At 42.5% G+C, this 8,676-nt stretch overlaps 1 long non-coding RNA gene and 1 other non-coding gene across 6 annotated transcripts; both read right to left on the bottom strand.

Annotated features, from left to right (window-relative positions):
* Positions 1 to 23: 23 nt before the first annotated feature.
* Positions 24 to 8,666, bottom strand: LOC123175992 (uncharacterized). Of its 5 annotated transcripts, XR_006488315.1 has the most exons (14): positions 8,472 to 8,666; positions 8,228 to 8,399; positions 6,878 to 7,095; positions 6,749 to 6,796; positions 6,480 to 6,624; positions 6,202 to 6,289; positions 5,203 to 5,294; positions 3,276 to 3,380; positions 3,052 to 3,174; positions 2,851 to 2,964; positions 2,578 to 2,716; positions 2,404 to 2,490; positions 277 to 414; positions 24 to 198 (listed from the first exon to the last, which is right to left on the bottom strand). It is a non-coding gene; the product is annotated as an uncharacterized lncRNA (long non-coding RNA). The 5 variants fall into 5 exon arrangements; XR_006488316.1 differs by lacking the exon at positions 2,851 to 2,964 and having other exon boundaries at positions 25 to 198; positions 2,573 to 2,716; XR_006488313.1 differs by lacking the exon at positions 2,851 to 2,964 and having other exon boundaries at positions 26 to 198.
* On the bottom strand, positions 4,039 to 4,144 carry LOC123175994 (small nucleolar RNA Z118/Z121/Z120). The gene has a single exon (XR_006488318.1). It is a non-coding gene; the product is annotated as a small nucleolar RNA Z118/Z121/Z120 (small nucleolar RNA).
* Positions 8,667 to 8,676: the final 10 nt, after the last annotated feature.

The raw sequence follows: 8,676 nt of genomic DNA on the forward strand, positions 1-8,676 counted from the left end.
CAAAATAGATCAGATTGTACCCAAGAAATTTCCAGTATTCTAAACATTGCAGCAATAAAAAAGAATGGGTATTTACAAGTACCTTTGCCTTATGGGCATCATCATGTTCATCATGTCAACTACACCGTTCAGCATAGGTAGGACTCTCGCAGGTTCAGCAGCAACTAGAGCTTCAGAGACACCAAACGTGACTAACTCCTGCTTAAAATAGATCCACAGTGACAACTTACACATTGGACATCAATAACATTTAAAACTGAAAGAGATCGCACAGACCATTCTGTCAACCAATGGTGACTTCTCGAGGAAATTGTAAATCTTGTCCCCTTGATCAAGTTGATGATTGAAATGCTCATCATTGTCTCTCCACAGCAGTGTCCACCGTAAGTTTGGAGGAGCTGCTTGTTCGTTCACCTACATTACAGAAGCAGGTTATGTCTATATTTACAGAAAAATAAATAGCAAATACAGACACAAGAGTCAGAGCTTAGAGTAGGCAAATGCTTGCGTCTTTTTTAGCAGTAGTAAATACATTACAGAAGAAAAATATTAACATGCAATATTTTGCTTAAACATCCTAGGTACACAAATAATCATGGCAGGATAGGCAGTGACATGATGTATTTAAGGGTTTTGCTCTATTTAAATGTAAGTAACAAATAAATATGGAAGATCAGTGGTTGTGGAATGAAGTCCATCTAACAAATAAATCTTAAATGGAAGAGAGTATGACCGATCGAACATCTCCAGATGGGAGAATAGGAAAATGGCACAGTGCATGCACTCAAACATGAAAATGTTTAAAACTAAGCATAGGAACAACCTATACAATCCTGCACAAAACTGAACATCGTAAACGGATTCCTCATGGGATGACAGATCAGAAGCATCAGCAAGGGCATTTTTAGATGGGGCATGTCAGGACAGGGCATGTGAAACAAGCAGGTGCATGCATGCGAAATGGCAAAGGTTCATCAGCAGATGAGTAATCTAATCTAAGCAGGGGAAGGGCTGCCTGCAGATCTAAAACCTAGAGTTGATCAATGGATTCGTCATGCTGCAGATCTAAAACCTAGAGTTGATCAATGGATTCGTCATGCTGCAGATCAAAGCAGGGCAGGAGGAACAGCGCGTCTGCATATCTAAAACCTAGAGTTGATCAATGGATTCGTCATGTTGCAGATCAAAGCAGGGCAGGAGGAACAGCGCGTCTGCAGATCTAACCTAACCTAGGACAGGAGCTGAGAAGAGGAGGAGGGGGGGATCACCTGCGGCTGCGGCTGTGCTGGTACTGGGACAGGAGCTGCCACCACGACGGCAGCAGCAGGGCCCCTCTAATGCCCCTGGGCGCGGCCAGGGCCGCCACGCCCTGCTCGAGGACCACGCTCGACTGCGGCCATCTCCCTGTGCTCGTGCTCGAGGTCGACGTCGATCTGCAGCAATGGCGTCTCACCAAATCAATGGGAAATAGAGCAAAACCCTAGAAATGTCAAGGAAATGGGGGAGGAGGAAGAGAACCAACCGACAATGGCTGCAATCGAAACGCGGATCCTCGGGGTCGGGGTTGTGAGCAGGGGCAAGGCGAGAGGAAGGGGCGATGCCGGGTTTTATACCGGCGGTAGTTCTGGCCCACGTGTCAGAGTGCTTCATCCTCCCGTCCTGCGGCGGGAGGAGGCGCGCTGGGGGCGAGGCCCCACCCATCAGCGACTGGCTTGCGGGCTCGCTGTGGTCTCTCTTGTTGCGCCGGGTCGGTTGAGCCGCTCGTTCATCCTGTTCTTGTTCATCGTCGCTGAACAAGTGCGTGAGGAAGAAGAGGCCGAGGGAGCAATAATGGTCGCCCATTGAGAGAGAGAGACGCCTCGGGCTGAGGAGCCGTCGTTTCACTTTCACCTGCATGCAGCAGTAAAGAAAGATGGGTAATAAATAAATTAAAGGGGAGGCTTCATTTTTTACCGCGCGCGGCCCCGTGGTAAATTTAATGGACCAACGGATACCGAGGGGTCAGCGTGGTCTTCACGCAAGCCACATCCCTCCCTCTGTACACACTACACAGAGAGGATAGGAGAGGAGAGGGCACGCGCGAGCAGAGTTCCTGAAAAGCCTACACACGCATAGGGTGGGTTACTGCGGCAGCTACGATGGAGCCTAGAGGGCATCCAATGCGTGTGTAGCCCGGATCAAATTGAGTAGAGTATTGTACCATATCACCCGGTCATGCAATGCGATCAATCAAAGCCATTTAAACAAGAAATGTTGGTTAGTACTAGTCAGGCAACAAAGACAGAATAACAGTAAGAGTGCTGAATTACTGAAACCCTAACAAATGCACTCCATCAACTGGCTGAAGCAAAAACTGAAACAATAATACTCCATGTTATTGCTAGCAGAACAAGCACTGCTCACCGGCTGCTTGGCGTGCAGATGCATATTCAGCTACAGCTCCAGCTCCTTGGCGGCGTGTAGATGCATATCTCGAAATGATCCATCTTCCTGAAACATGTAATACTCATCAGAACCTGCAACTATCATACTACAACAAGATACTGGGACATGGGGGGACACAGTAATTTACCACACCTCAGCTTCAGCAACTGATTCACCATCGTCACTTCGTCAGTGTAGTAGACTGTGTTCAACAAGAGGACATAAATTCAACAAGTGTAACCACAACTCAAGCAATCCTTCAGGAGGCATCTTCTCATCGGAGTACGCTGACCTGAAAAAATTTACTTACAGTTAGTCCTTTAAGCAAATATGAGCTTGCTGGAGTTAAGATAAATATGCAACAACAACTAAATTACGTTCATCAGCTGTAGCCTCTATACAACTGTGGATATGTCTGCTACCTACAATTGCATAACAGCAAGGTAGCAGCAGCAGCACCTTTTGGCATATGTTGTTGAAATATTTTGTGCATCCAGTTAATTCCACCAACAACGGGAACACTAAGCAAGCAATGAATGCCTATCCAGCAGCAGTTTTAGGTACTAATAAGTAATAACAGTGAGCTAAATGAGGTACAAACTGAAACACCGGTGGCAAAACAACCACCTTAGCTAGTACGTGAGCATCAACCACACACGCATCATCATACAAGACCTAATATGATATGAATCACAAGCAAAGCCTCATACAGGACCTCATCAGGCCACCCTAGCTAGTTTGGTTGCTCTCCTGCAACCCACACATGAAAAACAAAGAAAGAGAAACCCCAATGCAGTTAACAGGAAGCAGCAGAGAGAGAGAGGATATAAAATGTAGACTAGGAGCATTACCACCATCTCTTTGAGCTTGCTTGGGCCCAAGATTAGAGGTGCTGGTGCATCTGTTCGGTGGCTGCATCTCAGGTTCTCAAATGGCTCCTCCAGGGGTATGTTCTCCTGCAACATGAAGCAGCACGGACTTCAGGATCACAACAGCAAGCATTGAAGAAAGATCAAACTCATTGCTAATACTTTTCGGCTTTAGCAGCTCAGTTGCACTACTTGAAACAAGGGTATATATAATTAAAAGAAACTCTGTGCCTCTATAGCTACTACACTTGTAGCAGCTTCATTGCACCACAAGTGAAAAATAATATAGGAAGACCATCAAGGAAACCACTAACATTTAATAACAGGCCACAACTTTCGACAAAATGATAAACAGTAGTGCACCAACCTGCCAAAGTCAATCTTGAGTTACTACTATATATTCTGTTGCTAGGACAAAAATAAAAACTTCCTAGCACTCACAGGATTCAGATTTGAATATGTTTGCTCGGAGTGTACGATCAGTTTAGGATTAATGATCAAGGAAGTTGGCCTTTTCCAAGACCCAACTTGCTCAGATACCATGGAAGGATGTTTGCTCAGAATATATGATCACGGAAGGGGGCCTTTTTCAAGAGCTAACCTTACTCAGATACCGACAAAGGTAAGAAAAGTAGTCATATTATGCAACCCATGAACAAAGCAAAGTTACATGGTTTACACTTCAAGCAGGAAAGGATGCACGTGAAAGGTCATTGTGGATCCATGTTCAATTCAGATTTTTGCATGCTTGCTCAGAATATATGATCAATTTAGGATGTTAATCAAGGAAGGAGGCCTTTTCAAGAGCAACCATACTCAGATACCGTCCTTGTGATTCATCGCAGCAAGCATACAAAAATGTATGGAAACCCAGTGAAGTACATGGTTTATAATTCAAGCAATAAAGGATGATGCAAAAAAAGATCAAAATACATTGTACAAACGATATCAGCATGTTGACGAAACATGCTCCAACTACAGCCAAACATTTTGGTCTATAAAAGAATACTATATACTGCATTGGATATCGATCTTCCTTTATCATGTCACATAAGCAAGCATGAGGGAACTCATGGGGTATCCGATTAATAAAATTGTAGAATGAATCTGAGATAGGAATATTTCTCACACATCTTCCAGAAGTTGAGCCATATTAATTAGCTCACCAATGCTACAACTCTGCTTACCACACAGACTATAAATGTCTGTGTCAGCAATAATATATCTGAGTTAAAATCATTGGTGCGAACATGGTAGATAAATGTTGCACCGATACTTCCGCAAAAATAAAATAAAATAATGTTGCCATGATACTTAAGGGCAAGTTAACCTTCCCCGCACAGGCCCTCTCCTGCCGCACCCCTCTCACACCCTCAGGGACAGCCACCTATTAGCGACAGTGGGGAGTAGAAACAGTTTTCTACTTGTCTCTGTTATCAGTCACACTAACGGGGTAGTTACTGAGAGAAGTAGCATCCATTATTCTACATCTGCCTCTATTAGTTATTGCTTAAAAGTAGTTAGTTGTATATTGCCAAATCAGCGTTTTTCTGAGAAAACGTAAATCCCTGAATTAGGGTAGGGGCGATAACTGTCGACGTATCGGCACCAGCGCAGCGTATAAACCACAAGAACAGATATCAAAGAATGGCAATGGACAACTAAACTACCACTTAGAGGTAGGTGGTACACATTGATCACTGATACTGCTCAATTCCTACAGATCGACAGGAAACTCAGTACTACCAAAACAATCGCTTCTGGTTTGATCGGATTAGGTCTTAGCCCTCCCTACCTAAACAAACCCTAATGGAGGTCCAACTCCTAGAGGAAATTCACCAGCAGCACAATGCACTAGCTGACAGCCAAGCAATATGAAACGACTTTGATACACGTGCAATTGACGTACCTATCAAAGCAGTTGCCAGCCGTTTCCAATTTGTGCATCCACATCATCAATCTCCTTTTCTAATTCCAGAAGCATAGCATCAACCTAAAAGGCTAAAACAGAGCAAAAATATATGTCAACAACTAACCCATAAATTATTCAATAGCAATTATAGATGACCAACATCAATGGTAGCTCCACCAAAGATATCTCTCCAATTAACAGACTTGGGGGATGGCTAATGTAGGCATAGAGATCAGTGATAAAGCCACACGGTGTAACTTTGTGAACAAGAGCAACCCAGACCCTTATACTTCTAATGCTGACATGCTATACTTCAATCGTTCTTTTTTTAGGCTAGGGAGAGAATTTGCTGCATTAAGAAAGAATTGTCACAATCATTTTGACATAAAGAACACAAGGAGGAGCTTGTGCCAGCGACCGAGCATAAGTGCCTAGAGCTAACTTGTGAGCAACTCTCAATCGTATACTTCAATGTAAACTAACACAGTACCCTTGTAGTATAACTCTGTCGATGCTAGTGCAGCATTTTGTTCCAAATGAACACATAACATAAAGGTGGAAATGCAATCAAGCAGGTGTCAACAGTATATGCAGGATGCAGTTTACGATGACTAACTCAGGATGCAGTTTATGATGAAGAGATCCATTCATACTGTCTAATTTAGGATAAGGTAGATGATGAAGAAATCCGTTTGTTCTGTTTAGTATCTCCAACTAACAACAGAATGAAACCAAATTAGGTCTAGTAGACTACTAGGCCAAAAACTGGTACCACGTACTGTCACCGGGTTACCGGAAAAACTGGTTTAAGGCCGAATACAAGGACAATTAACCCATATATACTCGCTACAAAGTAGAAACCCATGGGTAACAATTACCTTGTATCACATAACTTGCCAACAGCAGGCAATCAAACAATACTTATTTCTACAAATGTTGTGAAAGATATTTAAGATGTTACCATACCCTAAGAAGAAACCCATGGGTAACGGTTACCTTGTATCACATAACTTGCCAACAGCAAGCAATCAAACAATGCTTATTTCTGCAAATGTTGGGAAACTACTTAAGATGTTACCATAGCCTAAGAACAAAGGAAAAGAAGTAAATCATTATCTGACAAAATTGTGCCCAAGTACTCAAACTAGTCATCAGTAGCTGACGAATTCAGGGAAAAAGTGATTACCTTAAACAGCAAAACATAGCAAATATATAGTGCACTAGAACCAGAGTGTTACGAGCTTTGACTTTTCATGCATGGAAGAAATGCATACCTTGTCAATCAGCGCTGACGAGACTTTTTCCTCTGAAGCAACCTCGGTGGTGTCGTCTGACTCCTCTAGCAGCCATATATGCCTTCTTAGTTTCTTCTGCCCCCTCTGTGTCTTCTCTTTCAAGCATGCAGTTGTGTAGTTTTATCTGCATCCCTCAACAATTAAGTACTACTCAGACTCCAGAGTGAAACAGTTCATACATGCAACAAACAAAAAAATGTTGTATGGTAATTGTCCCTCTGACCCCACTTAAAAAATTCACATCGTACCTCCTTGTTGACAAGGCTCGGGAACTCTTGACGCTCCTTGCTAACAGACTGCAATGTAAGTAATAATGGCACTATCACTAAAGAGTCCGCGACGTACTGACAGAAAATACAGATGGACCAGGATCATACCGATGCAGATGCCAGCACAGCCAATGCCCGACTGACATTACAGAGCTGCTGTTGGTCATGTTGTTTTGCTTCTATCATTTCTTCTTCTTCCCTAGCAGTAGGCCCAATCATTTCCTTTAAAGCCAAATCTTCTTCAGCGGCCTCCTGTTCTGTGAGAATTGCCTTTTCTTCCTTCTTTTGTTTCGCCTTCTCTTCTTTCTCTTTCTTCTTCTCTCCTCCTGAATAGTTTCATTGAAAGCATTAAAATAACTGATTACATGTTCAGTAGCAGCATTACGCTAAGTTAAAATAAACAGGTAATAGCTGAGTGTTAGCAGCAATGCCGCTTGCGCAGGGTCCGGGGAAGGGTCCGACCACTTGGGTCTATAGTACGCAACCTTTCCCTACATTTCTGCAAGAGGCTGTTTCCAGGACTCGAACCCGTGACGTCATGGTCACAAGGTAACAGCTTTACCGCTGCGCCAAGGCAACAGCATAATTATAGACTAATCAGCAGAAATTAAGTGATTCTCTTTAAATCAGTAGAACTTGAATCATCACAATCTTACGCAACCAACATTAGATCAGCATATAAACGGCTCTCAAAACCTTAGGTTCATCTAGACATTCTCACACACAGCCACAGCTCTTACTGCTAGTTTGCCAAATGCCCCTACAGCTCCATAACATCTTTTCCAGCAGAGCCAAACTCCAACTGCTTTCAGACAAGTCTCAGCCCAATAGAACTGGACACGCATTTTCTCATAAGGTGTGCATCTAGAAGTTGTTCATATGATATGTTGACAGTTGACACTACATGGCCTTAAGTAACAAATAAAGGCATATCAAGAGTTCAGATAAAAATTTACTGCCATCATGACATTTTAGTTATATGCCCTTTCCACTAGACATATTCTAGCTTTACCATGGAATAGCATAAACCATGTATAGCTTCTTAATACATATATTGCATACAAGGAAGACATGAATAGGCAAGACACTTGAGGTTTAATTATGAGAAGGGCATGACAGGATATTAGACACATTACAAATTCTGAGGCAATGCAGGGCACATATGTTACCATGGGGTGTCAGAAAAAAAAGTAAATCAGATAAATGAGTTTCTGAATTAACAAGAGATAAACAAACTAATAAAATAAAGAGCCAGTCCATGCCCGCCCGCTAAAAACAAAATATGAAGCACGGGTTCAAAGAGAGCATTCATGTGTTAGCTTCTCACACGTACTGCCTGTGTAGGTTTCGTACTTGTGCCAAGTATTATGGTTGCACTGACAAATGATGTACAGTAGTATGCAAATTTTTAGTATGGATAACCTATATATAAAAAAACAACACAATCGTGTTACACACCTTGATAAGTTCTTCCTGCATCTCAAGGAATTTCGGTTTTCTCCTCCTCTCAGAAACTGAATCTTCAGATGGCAATACTGTCCCAATTGTATCCATAACTTCATCTGGCAAAGAAGACGCTGTTGCTACAACAGCATCCACGGGTTTCGTTCTCCCAGCCAGGGTAAAAGCTCTGACAGCATTAGCAAAGATGGGTAAGCACGCAAGCCAAAACAGAGCTATTCTAGCCAATAGCCAAATTTACCTTGAAAGTATGAGAAGAGAAGATGGCACAACAGCAGGATTAAGTGATAGATCCAACCAGTCTTGTAGCTGGGCAGAAAATAAAATTGCAAGGAATTACTACCAAAGTTTAATATCCATTTACAAGGTAGCAGTTTAAAAAATTGAACACAAAGAAGTTGTGGTGAAAGGCAGTGCAATCCAACTTCAGATATGCTTAATTTCTA

The sequence above is a fragment of the Triticum aestivum genome, unplaced genomic scaffold, assembly GCF_018294505.1.
Source record: "Triticum aestivum cultivar Chinese Spring unplaced genomic scaffold, IWGSC CS RefSeq v2.1 scaffold47075, whole genome shotgun sequence".
Taxonomy (NCBI): domain Eukaryota; kingdom Viridiplantae; phylum Streptophyta; class Magnoliopsida; order Poales; family Poaceae; genus Triticum; species Triticum aestivum.